A 19938-nucleotide genomic window follows, 5' to 3' on the forward strand; every position below is an offset into this window, starting at 1 on the left:
ACACCAAGGAGAAGGTACCTTTTTGTAAAAGCAATTTACATTTACAGGTGTACCTCATTTTATGGTGTTTTCCTCAACTAGACTGTATAGACACTGAGTTTTTTACAGATGGAAGTCCTGCTTCAGCAGGTCTTTGGCACCATTTTTTCCAACAACATTTGCTCAATGTGTCTCTGTATCACATTTTGGCAATTATTGAAAAATTTTAACCTTTTCCCTTATTATTATATTTGTTCTGCTGATCTGTGATCAGTGATCTCTGATGTTACAATTGCAATTGTTTGGAGGGGCCATGAAACACACCCATACAAGATGGCAAAATTGATCAATAACTGTGTGTTCTGACTGCTCCACTAATCAACCAGATCCCCATCTGTCTCCTTCTCCTGGGGCTTCCCTATTCCCTGAGACACGACAATATTAAAATTAGGCCAATTAATAACACTACAATAATGGCCTCCAAGTGTTCAAGTGAAAAGAAAAGCCACAAGTCTCTCACATTAAACCAAAAACTAGAAATGAATAATCTGACTGAGGAAGGCATCTCTCCAAAGCTGCGATAGGCTGAGGGCTAGGCCTCTCACAGCAAACATTAGCCAAGGTGTGAACGCAGAGGAAAAGTTCTTTTTTAAAAAAAAAATTAATTTTTAAATTAACACATAATGTATTATTAGCCCCAGGGGTACAGCTCTATGAATCGCCAGGTTTACACACTTCATAGCACTCACCATAGCACATACTTTCCCTAATATCCATAATCCAACCACCCTTTCCCTACCCCCCTCCCGCTGGCAACCCTCAGTTTGTTTTGTGAGATTAAGAGTCTCTTTATGGTTTGTCCTCCTCCCAATCCCCTTCTGTTTCATTTATTCTTTTCCTACCCTCCAAATCCCCCACATTGCCTCTCAACTTCCTCGTATCAGTGAGATCATATGATAATTGTCTTTCTCTGACTGATTTATTAAAGGAAAAGTTCTTGATGGAAATTACAAGTGCTATTCTGTGAATACATGGATGATAAGAAATCAAAATGATAAGGAAAAAAGCCTTATTGCTGATAGGGGGAAAGTTTCAGTGGTCTGGATAGGTCAAACCAGCCATACCATCCCTAAAATCAAACCCTAACCCAGAGTGAAGTCCCAACTCTCCATAATTTTGTGAAGAGTGAGAGGTGAGGAAGCTGCAGAAGGAAAGTCTGAGACCAGCAGACGTTGGTTCATGACATGGACAGAATGAAGCCATGGCCATAACATCAAGGTGCCAGGGGAGGCTGCAGGTGCTGATGGAGAAGCTGCAGCAAGCTCTCCAGAAAGTCTGGCTGAGATACATCAGGAAGGTGGCTACACTGAACAACTCATTTTCTGTGTAGATGAAATAGCCTTCTACTGAAGAAGATGCCATCTGGGACTGTCATAGCTGGAAAGAAGTCAGTGCCTGGCTTTAAAACCTCAAGGGATAGGCCGACTCTCTTGTTAGGGCCAATGCAGCTGGTGACTTTAGGGTGAAGTCAGTGCTCATTTACCAGTCCAAACATCTTAGGGCCCCTAAGAATCAGGTTAATCTCTTCTGCCTGTGTCTAGAAATGGAACAACAAAGCCCAGATGACAGTGTATCTCTTTACAGCATGGTTTACTGAATATTTTGAGCCAGACTTTGAGAACTACTGCTCAGAAACAATGATTCCTTTCAAATATGACAGCTCACTGATGATGTACCTGGTCACCCAAGAGTTCCATTGAAGATGTACAATAAGATCAATGTTTTCACACTTGCTAACATAGCACCCATTCTGCAGCCCATGGATCAGAGTCATTTCAACTTTCAAGTCTTATTATTTAAGAAATGTATTTCCTAAGGCTATAGCTGCCATCGATGGTGATTCCTGGGAGGAATCTGGACAAAGTAAATGGAAAACCTCTGGAAAAAGGATTCATTATTTCAGACATCACTAAGAACATTTTTGATTCATGGGAAAAGATCAAAATATCAACATTAATAGGAATTTGGAAGAAGGTGATTCTAACCCTCATGGGGGACTGTGAGGTGTTCAAGACTTTTGGCGAGGAAGTCACTGAAGATGTGTTGGGAACGGCATGAGAACTAGAATAGGAAGTGGAGCCTGAAGATGGGACCAAATCACTACAACCTCATGATAGAACTTGAATGAACAAATTGCTTCCTACAGATTAGTGAAGAAGCGGTTTCTTGAGATGAGTCTATTCCTGGTGAGGATGCTGTGAAGATTGTTAAAATGAAAACAAAGGACTGAGAACATCATATAAACTTAGTTGATAAAGCAGTGGCAGGGTTTGAGAGGATGGACTCTAATTTTGAGAGAATTCTACTGTGGGTAAAATGCTATCAAATGGCATCGCATGCTACAGAGAAACTGTTCATGAAAGACAGTCAATCGATGCAGCCAACTTCACTGTTGTCTTATTCCAAGAACTTGCCACAGCCACCCCAACGTTCAGCAGCCACAACCCTGCTCAGTCGGCAATCACCATCATTGAGGCAGGTCCCCCACCAGCAAAAAAGATTACAACTCGCTGAAAAGCTCAATTGATGGTTAGCATTTTTTTTTATCAATAACACATTTTTAAATTCAGGTGTTTTTAAAAGACATAATGGTATAACACGCTTATTAAACTGCAATATAGCACAAACACAACATTTTATGCACCGGGAAGAAACAAAAAAATTCATTTGACCCATTTTATTGCAATGTTTTATTTTAGTGGTCTAGGACTAAACCCACAATATCTCCCAGGTATGCCTCTATTGGGGAAATCTCCGTTAGTAAATGTTTCTTTCTTTGTACCAGGAAAGGAAGGATGATTAAATCTTTAGAATCTCTTATCAATGGAGTAGGCACCAGGCACCAACCTATTCTGCTTAACAACCATACCCTTATTACTTATTACTCTGCTTTTCCTGGTAACCTTCCATTAACAGTCTTACCCCCCACATCTCCACCTGCATATCTTTCTTTTGTCATTAAGGGAGGCTAGTATTTAAGAGAGTCGCTTGGGCCATTCTGAGAAGTTAATCAAGTGTTCTTGGGTATCTCCTGTATATTACAGAAGGTAGATATGTCCTTATAATTCTGTTTGTTTGTCTCCTGTTAATCTACTATTATGGGGAAGGGGAGGTCACAGCCTAAAACCTAGAGGAGTAGAGGGAAAACTGTTTTTCCTCCCCTATAAGTACAATTAAAAAGGATGAAATGACAGTCATTATAAATTATTAATGAAAAATGGCAAACCAAGATGAATGTCCAAGGTCAGAAGTGTCTCAGCCTGCTGCTTTGTGTTTCAGTACGCTCTTATCTAATAGTGTCTCACGAATTTCTCACAATTTTGTGTCAGCAAGCCATGACTCAGGTGTGCAAAACAGTCTCTGTGTCTTTTCTTCTGTCATCCCTAGTGTTAGTGCATTGTTTCTATGGGTACATGCACTCATTCTATTTTTATAGTGCTATATCTTTATATTAAGATGTGGAATTTTTTAAAAGATGAAATTTGAGAAATAAGAAATATCTCTATTAAAAACTTACTGTTGCATTGATTCAGCCCTCTCAAGAAGCAGATATGCCAAGATAAAATCCTTCATGCAAGAGTTTTGCTGGGGAGCAGTGCCAGTGATGGACTGAAAAGGAGAAAGAGAAGTTAGGACCAGCACCTACTGCACAGTGTAAGTCTGATAGCTATAAAAGCAGGAATGTATAAAAGAAGGGTTGAGTAGGTAAGAGTCTGAGACTGTAGTACAGTTCCAAGAGGGTTCCCCAAATTGGTGGTAGACTGGTTGGGAAGTGGGAATCCATGCTGGGAGATCCATTCATAGTTTCAATTTTTGCTGTCATGATCACTTCCTTCACGGGCCATCAGGCCATTTCTCGGGTAATAATGACAAAGGTGTTTAATGTCTTCTAGGACTTCAGTGTTTCTTCCATGGTGGATGTTTAATATTTAACACAAAAATCTTGACTCCTTTTACCTATTTTTATGTGTTCATAGACATGTTTCTACCCCTGGCTTAGTCTCTGCTCTTTATTGTACATGACTAACTGTTCAGGCCACTGGACATTTGCCAGGGTGCTCTCTCTCTCTCTCTCTCTCTGTGTTAGTAACAATTAACATCCCTTCCAATCCTTAGTCAACCAGAAAATCCCACTTCTCAGGATGAATTTTCTTCCATTTTGAAATACAGAACATGATTATTTTAGTTTCATGAGGTGTCAGTTTTCTCCTAAAGTTAACATAGCTAAACTTCTCCTAAAGATAACATAAATAGAAAAGATAAATTATTTACATGTTGTCAGTTTCTTGAAGGGACATATTTATTGAAGATCAAATTTTAAATAATAAATTTTAATATTGAAGTTTGATTATCAAATGGGAATGTTAAACTATTTATCTTATATCAGTTTGTATACCTAGACTTTCCAATTGATTTTACCCATCTGTGTATTTTATTATGACATTAAAATTGCCCCTTTCACATAGGCAATGTTTGTTCTTGACAGAGCATGGATAAATGCTGCTTGCTTCATTCATCTTTATGCCCTTTTATATTTGGACAAAAGGAAAAGGTAAAGGAATATTCACTGTTTCAGTTTTTGTTACAGAATCCTATGTGCCAACATTCTTGTTTCCACAACTGCAACAGAAATGGAGTACTTGACAGGCAGGTGTCATTAGCTCACTTTATTTCTTAGCGGATGCCACAAGAGGCTGTCCTGATGAATATTCTATCTTTGCAATGCACTCACTGTGATCTTACAAATAAACCAACATGAAAGAAATATACAAGTCACAGAGTGGACTGTGACTGGAACTGATCCCTGGAAGCTCCCTGACAGGTGTGCTCCCCAGATGTTCACAAGTCTTTCCTTGAGGAGACAAGTGGGGAGTCCATATCCATGTCTATACCAATGGTTTCATCAGGAGGAACTGCTAGCTAATACTATAGCAGAGACTGCTAGCTGGTTCTCCAAGAGTCGTAACATTAATTCAACTTTTCTTCTTTAAAACTGCATTTTCCACCTCTCATTCACAACCCTGCAGTGAAGTTCCAGCTAGTATGTATGGACACAGATGCAGACTGTAGGCTATGACTTCAAGTAAAGCAAAAGCGGGGCTAGAGGTTGTTCAGTATCTGCCAAGAATGGTTGAGCTGGAAGACAAGGGAAACCAGGTCCCTGGTGACATAATGGTTTACATGTGTCAACACAGACCACCTTCAGACTTCTTCCCAGAGTAAGCTCAATTCCTTATTTGCTTAAACACTGTTTGAAGAACTTTGAATTTAAATTACATTACCAACAGATGCAAAATATTGTACATTTCACAATTTTGATGATTATTACTAAAATTTCCTCCAAAAAGGACATGTTAGCGAGCAGCCCATCATGGTTGCTAAAAGGTACTCTCACCCTTACTTTCCTTAATACTTAATATCATCAATACTTTACTTTAATCTAGTAGTAGGTTGAGGAAAATGTTTTTATTTTCTATTCCCAGTGTTGTTTGGAATTGCTTTTCTGATCAGCATTGAAGCTGGAGATTTTTATTTTATTAGTCACATTTACTTCTCCTTTATGAATTGTCTGCTCTAACATGATTTGTCTTTTTCATTCTATTTTTAAGAAGTTCTGAAATGCTTTGTTATGATTTAAATCAAATTCATCATACAAATAGATAGATTAGTTTTGTGTTCTAGGCTTACTTTCAGACCCTTGAAATGTTGTCACTAAAATTTGTGATTAATCAAATCACAAGAATGTGTTACTAATGCCTTTAGTTATTCTAGAATAATAGTAAAAGTTAAAAATACCACAATTTAACACTACATGTATTTCCTCCAGTAAATAAAGGGATAAAATGTGAGATATGCTCTGCCAAATCTTTCCTCCAACCATTAAAGGTATTTTGGACTACAAGTTTAGATCACACCTCCTGGAATAATAAAAGATTGTGGAGAAATAATAACCAGAGGAAAAGGTTTTCTTAAAGGAAGATTTTTTTTTTCTTTCCAATTCGGGCTTACATTGTTCTGTCCTGTTCACACCCTTGGGGAATTTAAACATCTTTTATTTGTCTCCAAAATTCTTAATAGAATCTTACAACCCTCCTTTTTCTAGTGAAAAGCCAAATAAAAATAAAAGCAGCTAAACAAAAAAGAAACATTTATTTCAAAGAAGCAAAAATAAGGAAATAACTTGGCCTTTTACTCAAGAATAGAAAAAAAAGAAACACTTTGCTTTATGGATCCAGCATGACCTAGAAATCAAAGCCTAACCAGGATATTTAAAGAAAATAAAATTACAGATGAAATTTTTATGTACAAAAGTGCAAAAATCCCAAACAAATGTTGGCAAACTGGAGCTGCTGGTTTTAAAATAGAAATAAAGCATCATAATTGAGATTTAGTTTCTGAAATGAAAGGTTGGTTCAACATGGGAAAATGTATCAATATTTTTACCACATAATAAAATAATAAAAATAGGGATGAAAGGGATTATCATATCAAAAGATACAGAAAACATGAATATGAGATCATGCTTAGTTTAATGTAGAAGTACCTTGTTGCATACATAATATTATAGGTTTACATATATGGGTTAGCTGATATAGGCATATAGATAGATACATCTATATATATCTTTCTTAGCTTTCAGAGCAAGGGTATATAGATATGTATCTCTCATAATATCTATCATATATCTATCACCCAGATCTTGTTTCCAAATACAACTATCCAATTAAAAGGAACAGGAACCAGGACTCCATGGAGATATGGCTAATTCTTTTTTTTTTTCTTATGGTTTAATTTTTATTTATTTGACACACAGAGAGAGAGAGAGCACAAGTTCAAGCAGAGGGTGTGGCAGTTGGAGAAGCAGGCTCCCCATTGAGTAGGAAGCCAGATGCAGGACTTGATCCCAGGAGCCTGAGATCATGACCTGAGCCAAAGGCAGATGCCAAACTGACTGAGCCACCCACATGCCCCAAGATATGACTAATTCTAAACCTGGATCAAAAAGAAACATACAAGATGAGCCTGAAGAATCTTGCAGAGTTCAAAAGTCAGAATAGGTTTAAAAAACACAACCAGATATGTCAAAGAGACATAAATGCCAAGAAAAAGAGCTCCCAGGGATGCCTGGGTGGCTCAGTTGGTTGAGTGACTGCCATCAGCTCAGGTCATGGTCCTGGACTCCCAGGATAGAGTCCCACATTGGACTCCCTGCTCAGCAGGGGGTCAGCTTCTCCTGATGACATCTCTCCTCTCATTCTCTCTCTTTCTCTCTCAAATAAATAAATACAATTAAAAAAAAAGAGCTCCCAATGACCAAAATCTGAAACAATTTGAGAAACAAAATAAAATATTTAATAGTAGATTATAACCCAGAGTATACAATAAATATTTAGGATTCTACAGTAATATAAATAAATGACTGAACCAATGAGTAAATGGGAAGGAATAGCCAATTTTCCCATGCAGAAGAATCCAAAATAATTTATGTAGATACTGTCTCTTGAGGAAGTGAAGCATAAATCTCCATTCTAAGTGTGGGCTGAATATAGTGACTTTATTCTAGAGTACAAAATGGAAATGGGGAACAAAAAGAAAAAGCTTTACTGTTGAAAAGCCTGTCCAGAACTACCTTAGTCAGTCTGTTAAAGTCAACATCACCAGTGATTAAATCATGTTGATAGTGTTACCCTTGATACGATGTGATGAAAATGGTAATTTACATCTGTGGTCTTCCTCCCCAAACCCACAGCCCCAATTTAATGATAAAATCATCTGACAAATCCCAGTGAAGTACATTCTATAAAATACATGATCAATGTTCCTCAAACTATCAACATAGTCCCAAACAAGGGAAGTTTAAGAAACTGTCACGGTCAAGAGCCAAAGGGGTCATGATGACTAAATGCAATGCATTACCTTGGATAGAATCCTAGGACAGATAAAGGGTATTAGGTAAAAAGTAAGAATGTGTAAGAAAATGGTGGATATTAGTTTTCATTAAAGTCATTTGAAATAAAGTGTACCTATAAGTCAATTCTATTACTTCATTGAACAGAAAATTTTATTTAAAATTGCTACTACATACAGTATCATAAAATACCTAAGAATAGGGGTGTCTGGGTGACTCTGGCTCAGGTCATGATCTCAGGGTTGTGAGACTGAGCCCCAAGTCAGGCTCAAAGCTCAGTGCAGAGTCTCCTTTTCCCTCTCTCTCTGATTCTCCCCCTACCTTGTGCGCTCTCTCTCTCTAAAATAAGTAAATAAATAAAATCTTTAAAAAACCCTAGAAATAAACATAATAAGAAAATGTGCAAGACCAGTACATGGTTAAAAAATATATTCTTGGGGGGCGCCTGGGTGGCTCGGTGGGTTAAAGCCTCTGCCTTTGGCTCAGGTCATGATCTCAGGGTCCTGGGATTGAGCCCCACATCGGGCTCTCTGCTCAGCAGGGAGCCTGCTTCCTCCTCTCTCTCTGCCTCTCTGCCTACTTGTGATCTCTGTCTGTCAGATAAATAAATAAAATTAAAAAAAATATATATATATATATTCTTGGAAAATACCATGTTTATAGATTGAAAGACTCAGTATTTTGAGAATGTGAGTTCTCCCCAAATTAAACTACAGATTTACAATAATCTTAATATAAATTTGGCAAATTTAAATACACTAAAACATCATCAAACAAAAAATAAAACAAATTACTAATAAGAAATAGGAGACACCATACACAAATTAGGAGGAAATAAGGACAAAACCCTTATCTGAGAAATGAATTAATTTAAAAAGGAAAGATAACTAAAGTATCAGCAAGTCAGGCTTAGCCTGCCTGAGTTATCTACAAAGCTTCCTTCAAGATATCAGCATATCTCAAAGCTAGGCTATGGAAAGTTTTGCTTCCAAGAAGGTTTGGGCAGAGTTTGGTTATTTTAGTGGTGTTAGACTGAGGGCACTCTTCCTAGCTGACTATTGGCTAGAGATGCCTTCTGGCCCTTTGTGCTTTGGCTTCCCCAAATGTCAACTTGCTCTTCAAAGACTGCCAGGGAGATATTCTGCTAGCAAGATGAAAATAACAATGTTAAATAACCCAATAGAGAACTGACATTCCATCACCTTTGCTATATTCTAACCTTTTGAAAGAAGTCACAGTCAATGGAAGGGGATTACACACAGGCATACATACCAGGAGAAGGGAAACACTCCGGGCCATTTTAGAGTCTATCACAGAACACACTTAGAATCAATAAGAATGGCAGGCATCCTTATGAAAAAAAAAAAAAATACATTCAGGTGAAAATGACCTACGGCATAAAATACTGCTGCTAATTTCCATGTGCAAAGCCAAATTTCTCTGGCACACTTCATCCACCACTGTGAAGAAATGGCCTGACTATACTGGGATCTAATAAAATATCTCTTTATTGAGGCCCTGAGCATTCAGATTAGCTACCTCTGTGGCACCAAGTTACCAGATCTTCCTTTATCTTATGCTATAGCCAGGGGTGAATGCAAGAGCAGTTCAATTTAAAGAGTTGTGAGAACAGCCAAGCTACAATTCAGTTGTGAGACAGCTGAGCTGTTTAAGTAGATATGCATGTTGCCAGTTAACACTAGCATTAATTTATTTTGTGCTGATCACTCAGCTATCAAATGCCAATGTCAAAATATAATCACCAAATGTAATGTCTTTATTCTACAACCTCTAGTACCATAAGGATCAATCACTCAAGGAAGAAATGTACATTTTAGTACCAAATATCAAGGACTAACTGTTAACTTGAGGTCAGAAATACTTTAAAATAAAATAAAACAACATTTTTGCTCTCAAAAATTTTACCTAATTCATTACTTGAGATATTTGGAGTAGTCTCTCTCAACCTTAATTTGTATACCTATTGTTAGGTGTTGTAAAAAAGTACTGAACTCTCCTGTCACTAGAGTGAAGGCTGGTCTTCCCCCCTGCATTATTATTGTGAACTGAGCTTGAATACTCTGTGTTCCAAATCTGTTACAATTTCATATTGGTGTGCAAATGAAAAAGACAATAAATATTTGATGTACAATATTTTGAATAGCTTAATTCTTGATCGAGGTCATCTTTACAGAATATGGATGGGTATCAGGCTTTTGTTTAGGTATCACCATCCCCAGTTCAAATTACTATCTCCTTTTAATGTCTTTTTAAGACATCTTTTCTGCCAAATCCCTTTATTTTCATAAGAAAATGTCAAATCTACCTCTAGGTTAGGAAATTGTTAAGAGACATGGTTCTACTCTTAATTGGAAAACTTGAAATAGATAAGAATCCAAGCTATTTGATACAGACTGACTTCAAATTCTGCCCTTTAGGTCAGGAACACATGATACTGAAAGGATTATCTGATATGGGGGCTCTCCCTATTTCTCTGCAGGTAGTTTTAAGTCTACCCATGCCTCATGCCAAGTGGTAACTGTGTGCTCAGAAAATATTTAGCCAATGTGTTGGTTCAGCTTGAAGGAAGCCTCTTAGTGCTATTAATGAAGGTACCTATGGAAGGATGCTAGGCAGAGGACCTTCAGTATTTGTAGTATGCATTACAGTTCCATCCATAGTGTGCTGCAGAGCACACATCGTTCATTGCATTAGATAGCAGCCTAGAGGACACAAGTGAGCATTCTTTTAGACAGTAGTAAGAGAAACAGTTTTGTTTCTCCTGAGCAACAACCTTTATTTTACAGGTAGTAAAATATGCTAAAATATGGTAAAAAACAAAACAAAACAAAACAAAACCCTCTCTCTCTCACTCTCAAATAAGTAAATAAATAAAATCTTTTAAAAAATGCTATTTTGCCATAAATCCCATAATTAGCCATGTTTTCCAATTCACTTCGTGGGAAATACGGAATGAAAAAGTAACTCACATTAGTAAGTGATATGATTTTCTGACGTGGGCCTGTGTGTTAAATTTAATTCTGGTTTCATGTTGTTTTTTCACTCAACCACAGGTTTCATCTGATTTTCCTACTCTTTATCCCCCTTTCCTTATGTCATTTTTTTTAAAATTTTTTATTTTTTATAAACATATATTTTTATCCCCAGGTTTACACACTTCACAGCACTCACCAAAGCACATACCCTCCCCAATGTCCATAATCCCACCCCCTTCTCCCAACCCCCCTCCCCCCAGTACCCTCAGTTTGTTTTGTGAGATTAAGAGTCACTTATGGGGGCGCCTGGGTGGCTCAGTGGGTTAAGCCGCTGCCTTCGGCTCAGGTCATGATCTCAGGGTCCTGGGATCGAGGCCCGCATCCGGCTCTCTGCTCAGCGGGGAGCCTGTTTCCCTCTCTCACTCTCTCTCTCTCTGCCTGCCTCTCAGTGTACTTGTAATTTCTCTCTGTCAAATAAATAAATAAAATATTAAAAAAAAAAAAGAGTCACTTATGGTTTGTCTCCCTCCCAATCCCATCTTGTTTCATTGATTCTTCTTCTACTCACTTAAGCCCCCATGTCCTTATGTCATTTTTAACATGAAGACAGGAAATGAATATTATAATTGCATATACACTATATGATGTTAATATATTTATAATGAATTTGTATGTATAATGAATATATAATTATAGATATAAATTTATATTACAATTATATATATGTCAAGTCTTTTCATATTCTCATTCTGAAGTTTGGTTAACAATGTATTTGCTTGTTGACACTTGAATTGGATGAATATAGAAAATGAGGAGCAATGATAATTAAAAGGATTTAGCCTTACTATTGCCTTCGGTAAAAAACATTTAAAGTTTTCTACATTACCTGAGGACGTTCTGGCCTCTGTGTGAATGTGAACAGAGGCATAGGGTAAGGCAGTCAGCATGAAATAAGAGACTCCCCAGCACAGACCATATGGTTTAGCTACTATTTAATTACTTGTGCAATATTGTTTCACCTCTTCATAACACACACTTTCCTCTGTCTACAAACCTTTACCCTTCTTTTCTGTCTGAAAATTTATTTTCTTTCTATCAAGATCCCTTGCAGTAATATCCCCAGTAGATCCTTCCCTGTAAGGTGTGCTCCTTTGCTGACATCTAACACATAATAAGTTGTTTATATGTCTGTTGCCTTGCTCATCCATTTTTGAGATCAGAAAACATATTATTATATTTTTAATGAAGTTTCTAATATAATCCTTGTTCTAGTAAAATTAAGGAATATATAAATGAAGTGTCTCTCATATTTCAAAAACCTGGTGAAAACAATAGGAGTTAATATTTCTAATAGATTAGTTGCCATGCATTACAAAAATGAATTCCATGTGCTACTGTTGTTCGTGTAATGCCCCTGAACAAACAAAAACATGTAAATGTAATATTTATAAAAATGAAAATATAAACTGGTTAATATACTTAAAATGTCCAGAAACAGCAGGTACAGGATAAAGTTAATAAATAAATCTGATTGAAACTAAACTTAAGTGAAAGGTATTTGATTTGTAGTAAATCCTTAATAATTTAATATCAAGACTATGCTGCAAATAGATTTAAATGTTGACACATTTGGGGGTACCTGAGTGGCTCAGTCAATTAAGTGTCTGCCTTCTGCTCAAGTCATGATCTTAGGGTCCTGGGCTCAGCAGGAAGTCTGCAAATCCTTTTCTGCCTGCCCCTCTCCTCCTGCTCAAACATGTTCTCTTGCCCTCTCTTTCAAATAAATAAATAAAATTTTTAAAGAAAAATAAAAGTTAGCACATTTTATTTTTATATGGCTAATATCTACACACATTGTTATGTGAAAAACAACAGCAACCTGTATTATATATTGGATCTTTTTTTTCTTTAACAATATTAAGCTTTTTTGCTGTTGTTTGTCATCAGAGAAGTTGGGTTAATTTTATATTTTACATAGAAAAAATCACTACTTAGAAGTAGACTATAGTCCCTATAGTATAGATTAGTAAAAAATTGTATATTAGTAAAAAGAGAAAGGTCAGAGTATAGGCTGATCCAAGAATAAAGGTGGATTTTCTTTTCTCATGTCAAGATTGAAATCCCATTGAAGGGAAAAATTAATTATTTGCTGGTGAACTAGGAAATTTCAAAGAGAGAATACTGTAGCTAGCTGACTAATGGTTAAATTATCCTGGATAGTTGCCATAACAAACTTCACAAATTCCAAGCAATTTTCTTCCTTTCAAACCAAAATCTTCCTTTCCAAATAAAGGAGATTTCCATGCCAGAGCATTGGGATTAAACTTAAAAAGAGAAAATCATAATCTCTTCCAGTCCTGTCCATGTTGCTACAAAAGTTGGGTATTCGTCCTTTCTGATGGAGGCATAATACTCCATAGGGTATATGGACCACATCTTCCTTATCCATTTGTCCGTTGAAGAGCATCTTGGTTCTTTCCACAGTTTGGCGACCATGGCCATTGCTGCTATAAACATTGGGGTACAGATGGCCCTTCTTTTCACTACATCTGTATCTTTGGGGTAAATACCCAGTAGTGCAATGGCAGGGTCATAGGGAAGCTCTATTTTTAATTTCTTGAGGAATCTCCACACTGTTCTCCAAAGAGGCTGCACCAACTTGCATTCCCACTAACAGTGTAAGAGGGTTCCCCTTTCTCCACATCCCCTCCAACACACAAATCTGAGGGTTTTGAAGGGGGGGTTGGGAGGTCGGGGTACCAGGTGGTGGGTATTATAGAGGGCACAGATTGCATGGAGCACTGGGTGTGGTGCAAAAATAATGAATACTGTTATACTGAAAATAAAAAATAAATTGAAGAAAAAAGGAGAAAATCAGTTCGTTATGTTGTTGGAGCAAAGAAAATTATTATTTGATATATCTACCTAGAAATCCTGCTACCTAAAGTCAATAAACTTCCTAAGTTTCAGAGGTATCAAGTTGTGCACTAAAGACATATGAAAAAATCTAGAATTCTGGTTGTATTTCTGTGAGAAAAATTTTAAAATATAAGTGCTAAGTTGACTTAGTTATTTTATTGTATTTACTTTATTACATAGAAAATATTATGTGCAAATATCCTCTGATGGTATAAAAAACCCTTTTTCTATTAAGTATTATAATGTACTGAAATTTTAAAAGGGCCAGTAGAAAATAACACAGTTAACACAGGCAAACAAATGATTTTGCATTTCCGTGTTAATGGTCAGAAAGGAAAGCTTATTAGAAACTTGTTACCCCATACTCAGTGTTTTTAATGTTGTTATCAGAAGGTATGTGGAATTTAAGAAACAAAGCAAATGAGCAAAGGGGAAAAAAAGAGAGAGGGGGAGAGAGAGAGAGAGAGGCAAACCAAAAAACAGACTCTTAACTACAGAGAACACACTGATTGATGGTCACCAGAGGGGAGGAGGGTAGTGGGGTGGGGGAAACAAGTGATGGGGATGAAGGAGTGCACCTGTGATGACTATGGGGTGATGCATGGAAGTGTTGAATCACTATATTTTACACCTGAAACTAATATTACATTGTATATTAACTAACTGGAATTTAATAAAAACTTTTAAAAAAGAAGGTATCTAGACATCCCTAGGGATGTTTTAATATGACTGTAAAAATGGCTTCTCTGTTTTTCTGGAGGGTTGGATTCATTATTAGAGTTTCTATCCCATATCTTCCATCCTAAACCCTGTCTTATTGGACCTGCATCCAGAAATATCTGAAGTTTTATACCAGCTTTGAGCTGGTATGTTAAAATATCATTAAATGAAACCAGACCATATTTTCTTTTATAATACAATAAAACCACCTGTTATCCCCAAATTAACAAAAATCTTAACTTTTCAGGATTTTCCTTACTACAAATGAGGCATACAACAAAAATATTTAATGTCAAGGATTTATCTTAAAAATAGATGATTTTGCATTTCTAAAAGCACTGAAAACGCACAGATTACAAAGAGATTACAAAGATAGAGAAGACTATCTTCTGCTCCTTCATCTTTCTATCTTGCTAGGGGAGTTCCACAGGAGGGGAGAAGAAAAATAACTGGCTCGAGATATACAAACAGAGAATTCATAGAGCTGCTTTGCTGTTTGACATTATCTTACAACAGCATTCCTTAAACAAAAAGAAATGCTATTTTTTGTTTCTTTATAAACTTTAGGATAAAGAGCCTCACAATAGTCTTATTTAAGTTTTGTCAGTAAAAAATGTATGGAGATTGGGGTGCCTGGATGGCACAGCTGGTTAAGCATATGACTCTTGCCTTCGGCTCAGGTCAAGATCTCAGGTCTTGGGTTTGAGCCCCACATCAGGCTCTGTGCTCAGTGGAGAGCCTGCTGGAGATTCTCTCTCTTTCACTCTATCTCACCCACTTATACCCTCTCTCTCTCAAATAAATAAATCTTTAAAAATGTATGTAATTCTAAAAGAGAAGCTTAGTATCATCTTGTTCATCCCACTGAATAATACTGATATTTTTTCAACCACACATATTCATGACCGTCACTTTATCTACTTGCAGATCATAGTTACATAGGCTAATAAGGATTAATTAGCCTTTGCCCAGCAATTCATATCCAAATAATAGCTTCTAACTTGTCCTGCCCAAAGTTTAGAATTATTTTGTCTTTGACACAATGTGTTAAAGTAAAATAATTTAGGCTAGTTCAACATATGATCTCCATTCTGACGCTTGGTCAGGTAGAATAAGCACCTACAGCCTTGACCACGCTCAGTCCGGTTCAGTATGACAGTCCAGCCAGATTCTATCAGAAGAGATAAGCAAGTAAACTTTGGAGACACTGGTTTGTACTAAGAAAACACCCTATTCAGTATCTTAAACTAGAACTCATAGATGAATTGGTCCATGGCAACCTGCAGTGTTTCTCAGAGAGTAATATATTTGACACTGATAACAATAATTGCAGCCTGTTTGTGACAGCAAAGAAAAAACCTTGCATAACTACAAATGGCAAGTGCAGGTAGGGTAATTATAGCTACTATACACTTGACCTATGCCATTAATATTCTTGACAAATTTAAGGAGAAATTTAATTAGTAAAACTTCCAATGTTATTTTCTAATTAAAAAAAAAAGGAAAGGGAACACTTTAACTTAATTACTTATTGTCAGAAAAGTAGAGTGAGCTGGCAGTTAATTTTATCAACAATAAATTTGTTCACAATCAACATTTTTTTAAGCATCTTCCACGTATATGTTTTTGCAAAGATTACTGATATACCCGGGCTATAATTAAAATGTCTGAAGTCCTTCCTGTTATTATTATATTTAATTTGTTAAAATAATCCTAAGAGAGGACATTCACAAATCTAAGAAATGGAGTCAAAATCACTTGGCCTTGGATTCATTTCAAATGCCTGGTGCCTTCTTTTTGGAAAACATTTCAGAACAGGACAGAGGAATAACAATGACTGAGTAGTCTCGATATAAGATGAATTATGTGCATAACATAGTTTGAAATAGTAAACACACTTCCTCCTTTCGTTTCATGTTCTATAAACTTTTAAAGAGCTTCTTAAACTTTTTGTGTATTGAGATTACCTGGAGTATTTCTTAAACTGCAGACTCCCATATTCTAGACAATAGAAGCTTATTTAGTAGGTCTGGAAACCCTCCTTTTAAAATAATCACCCCAGATATTTCTCCTGTATTTTAAAACATAAACCATATTTTGCAAAACATTGATCTAGAAAATGGGAAAGAACTCCAACTACTAGTTTTATGTTTACAATGTTGTCCACTGTCCAATGCTAAGTGGTCTGGGAAGGTTGTGAGAAGGCGTGAAAGAGTTGCCTTATAAAGAGCATAGGAGCAGTGGAGGAGAAAGAAGATAATTTCTTTAGTCACGACAACAAAGGTAAATGCACTATAGCTGTCACAGCAAGGGTGATTTTACGATTGGACCTATACACTTAGAAATACATTCTGGTCCAGGCTTCTAGTTTTGAGAAGAAAAAGAATTACCTTTATGTTTCTAAGCTGCCTGTTCCCACCTCTACATGGGAAGAATTGACAGAGAATCGGGGATGACTCCCTCCAGTAATAAAGACTTGTAGTCCATCCTTTAGAAAGGATTAATATTTATCATGACAGGTTCTGGACGGAGGCTATGGACAAAGCATATCAACTATAAAAATGCAGGGATAAGTAATTGAAAATGGTGCTTCTTCCTTTTTTTGAGTTGACATAAATTATATATAAATATACATTTTTTCTGGATCTTACAAGGAATTTATATTCTTGGAATAGCTTATAGAATCAAAAGCCAAAAAATTATCTAAATGTCCCAGTTACCTATGATGAGTATTATTTACATTGGGTGGCAGCATATAGTACTAAAATGTTCTTAAAGTAAGAAATCTGTGACTCTTTAATAAATCCCTTCCTAGTAGAAGTAAAGTTTCAAAATCTCTGTAATTCAGATTTTTAGGAAAAAAGTTACCCTAACTACCTTACATAAAAATTGCAATAGAAAGAAAAAGAACAAAGCTAGGAAAGCTGAGTTCAGCCTGAAAGAACGATCTCAGGAGAAAGAAAAAAAACTTATGAATAAGAGAGAAAAGCAAATATTTTGGAATAACTATAAATTTGTTTCACAGAGATCTTCCAAGTGAAATTCCGTGCATGGTGTGTTTAGTTCCCTCCTGAAGATATCATAAATCTTCAACAATATTACAAGTGACAATATATGTTACGTTGTGTAATAAATAGCATAAACATGTCACAAAATCAACCCAGGCACTTATTTCCAGCCTTAGAAAGCACAGATTCTCCCTCCAAACCTTAACTTTCTAAAAGCACCTTGAGGGGCGCCTGGGTGGCTCAGTGGGTTAAAGCCTCTGCCTTTGGCTCAGGTCATGATCCCAGGATCCTGGGATCGAGCCCCAGGTCAGGCTCTCTGCTCTGAGGGGAGCCTGCTTCCTCCTCTCTCTCTCTCTGCCTGCTTCTCTCCCTACTTGTGATTTCTCTCTCTCCCTGTCAAAATAAATAAAATCTTTAAAAGCACCTCGACCATTCATCTTAAATTGAAACTCTGAGGAAACAGTGTTCACATTTATCTTAATAGGTACTATGCTCCTTTAGAAAAGGCCACTGCTTCTATCCATTGGCCAGTAGAGGCAAGTCCTATGCCTGGATCTCCAGCAGGCAGAGAGGACTATGCTGACTACAATCTCGACTAGCACTGTGAAAGTCTAATCCAGATTTTTTATCTTTTATCTTCCTAGACAGCAGGGAGAACATAAGCAGAGAGGGGTCCAGATGAGGACAGTTGTGAAGGAGAGGTAAGACTCCTTTTAGAGCATGATACATACTGAATAAGGAGAAGAGACTCCCACAAGTGAAAGATAGTCATGAATCAAGAAAACTGAAAACACTTCTTGGAATAGATAGATGAAGTCTTATCTATAAGGGACAGACCTGTGTTGGTGACTGGTGACTATATATCAAAGAGTTTCCTTGTTTATGAGTTGCCTTCTGACCTGAAAGTTAAAAAGTTGGGCACATGCACCTGAGGTAAGTGTTCCTAGAACATGTGCATCTTCCTTGTTGGATTATACACCATGTGCGTATTATCCCAAAATAATTAGAGAATGTGGAATTTAGGGGAATAACAATTTTAGAAATGTAACCAAACACTTGGCCTGGGGCACCTGGGTGGCTCAGTGGGTTAAGTGTCTGCCTTCAGCTCAGGTCATGGTCTCAAGGTCCTGGGATTGAGCTCAGCATCAGGCTCCCTGATGGGGGAGCCTGCTTCCCCCTCTCTCTTTGCCTGCCTCTCTGCCTACTTGTGCCTTCTGTCAAATAAATAAAAAATCTTAAAAAAAACAACAACAATAACAACAAAAAACACTTTAGCAAATATTTTGGAGTAACTTCTATAGTTTTTTTTCTTTTTCTTCATTGATTTCAAGCTATAGGACTTGCAGTTTTCATTTGAAGAGATAAAATGATTTATCTTTTAAAATTGTCCTGTTATCAAATGATATACAGAGAATTGCATTTGTCACTGCCTCTTTTAAGTGGATTTCTTTTAATAGTAACAACCAGTGACCCAATGCTTTTCAAAATCATGTTTTGAATTAAAAATTAATCTTCCTAATATTTCTGTCATTTATTTAACTCATGAGGCTTTCTGATTTCTATGATGGACTACTTTACAGAAGGAAGGAAGGTACACTACTAGAAATCAGAAAAACTGTGTAAAGTTGCTCTTCATAATTTATCTGCTCTATGACACATGACAACACCAATGTATCAACAGAAGCCCCTCATTTGTAATATTACAGTTACATTACAACAAGGAAATATTAGCATCTGGACTCCATTTTGCAGAGAGTATCAATTGTGATAACTTATATAAGGCCATATTGTAAAACGTAAAATGTATAAATATTGACTAAGAAGATAGTTATGGTGGTAGTAAGCCACAGGAAGAGATCTCTTTGAATTTTATTTTTTTAAAGTTTTCATTTAAATTACAGTGTAATACTAGTTTCAGGTGTACCTCATACTATACTACAGCTCACCAAGTGTACTCTTCATCCCCATCACTTGTTTCCCACATCCCCCTACCCACCTACCCACCAGCGGTATGTTCTCTATAGTTAAGAGTCTTGGTTTCTCCCCTGCCTCTCTCTTTTTTTCCCCTTTGCTCATTTGCTTTGATTTTTAAATTCCCCATATGAGTGAAATCATAAGGTCTTGGTCTTTTTCTGACTTGTTTCACTCAGCATAATACATTCCAGCTCCTTCTGTGTATTGTTAGAACTTTGCTTGTGTAAATCAATGTGATAGTTATATTCAAATGGCTCATTTTGAAAAAGAAAATTAGTTTAAGAAATAAGCATTCCTCTTGTGTAACTTATGTTCAAATCTGAGGCAATTATAGAAAAAAAAACATAAATATTTTTATCTTGAGAATATTTTA

The sequence above is a fragment of the Mustela nigripes genome, chromosome 4 (genome assembly GCF_022355385.1).
Source record: "Mustela nigripes isolate SB6536 chromosome 4, MUSNIG.SB6536, whole genome shotgun sequence".
In the NCBI taxonomy this organism is placed as follows: Eukaryota; Metazoa; Chordata; class Mammalia; order Carnivora; family Mustelidae; genus Mustela; species Mustela nigripes.